This window comes from Condylura cristata, unplaced genomic scaffold, assembly GCF_000260355.1.
Source record: "Condylura cristata isolate star-nosed mole 26May11 unplaced genomic scaffold, ConCri1.0 scaffold00042, whole genome shotgun sequence".
Classification (NCBI taxonomy): Eukaryota; Metazoa; Chordata; class Mammalia; order Eulipotyphla; family Talpidae; genus Condylura; species Condylura cristata.
Genome location: NW_004567143.1, coordinates 6,153,545 through 6,154,870, shown reverse-complemented (window position 1 = coordinate 6,154,870; position 1,326 = coordinate 6,153,545). Strand labels below are relative to the sequence as shown.

The 1,326-nt window shown below is 65.7% G+C and overlaps 1 protein-coding gene across 1 annotated transcript in view; it reads left to right on the top strand.

The window, feature by feature from the left end:
* The window catches only part of PTPRN2 (protein tyrosine phosphatase, receptor type, N polypeptide 2), a 69,002-nt gene that overhangs the window by 4,280 nt on the left and 63,396 nt on the right, over nucleotides 1–1,326 (top strand). The window lies entirely within an intron of this gene.

Sequence of the window (1,326 nt, the reverse complement as noted above, 5' to 3'; positions counted from 1 at the left end):
CCCCGGGGCCGCCGGCGGCTCGAGCGGGCGGCTCGAGGCTGCAGCCAGTGAGACGGGCGCTGGCGGGTCAGAGAAACACGCGCGGGGTCCGGGAGAAAGCGGACCCGGGGGTTCCACTCAGCGGCCCCAGACGCTGGGAGCCCCGAGGGAAGAAGAAGGGGCGGCGAGGGCTTCCGAAGAGACAGTGCGGGAAAACTGGCCGAGGGGCGGCGCTGGGATCGGCAAAGCTCAGCGACTGCAGCCGAGGTGGACGAAGGGCCCGGCCGAGACCATCGCGGCCAAGGGCTCAGCGCCAAGGGCTGAGCGTGAAACCAGCAGAGCCCATCTCGGCCGCGCTGTCCTCGGCAAGAAAATCGGCGGATTTCCCGGAGAGCTCGGGCGGGAGGCAGGGCGCGAGCGTGTTAAATGCACCAGAACAAACAGCTGCCGGGCAGGAACCCCCAGGTACAGCTGCCCTTTGAAGCGGGGGAGCCGGAACACTCCCCGTGAACAGAGGCCGCTGGGCTCTGGGCCCCCGACGCGTTCGAGGGGTCTTCGGGTGACAGAGGACACAGCAGGGCTGGAGGCCGCGCGGGAACAGCCGTCTTGGGGGCGCCCGTCGGCCCAGCTGCGCCTCCAGGCTTGTGTCGCAGATAATTCGGGAGACCCAGGAGTTGTCTGCTGTTGTTCCAGCGCGTGGAAAGATGCAGTCGCGTGACTTCGGCCGCGGAAAGGGGGCGGCGGGGCCAAAGGGAGCAGAGCTTTCATGGCTAAGGCTGAGTTACTACGAATTCAGATTAGCTGTGCCCTAAGGTAACCCCCGAAAAACCAGAAAGGGGCCTCCTGTGGCGCAAGCTGGGAGCCGGCGCCAGCCAGGGCCGGGAGCCTGTTGGGGTGCCGGGCACCAGGAGCCGCAGACAGTGGGCGTCAGTGGACCCGCCTGTTCTGCTCCCCACTCTGTGTCGGGGGAGTCCTCTCACCCCACACCTCTGCGTGCACCCCAGTGCTCCACTAAATAGACACATACACACATGAATACAGATGTGCAGGCCGCTGAGCAGCACAGTCACGACCCTTTGGGGTGGCCCAGAAAGCAGCAGCAAGTGGAGCGCATGAGCACATGAGGTCGGGGGGAGCTCGGGGTGGGGGCGGGTAAAACGGGGCACTGTGGACAGTGTGGAGTTTCCTCGACAAATTAAAACTGGGGTGACTGTGTGACTCGGCCGCCCCATCGTGGGCCCAGACCCCAAAGAATCAAAGGCGGTCCCCAAGACACAGGTGCCTGCCCTGTTATCTGGAGCAAATCCATAGCAGCAGAGTGGGGCCCCCCACTGCCCCCCTGGGGGC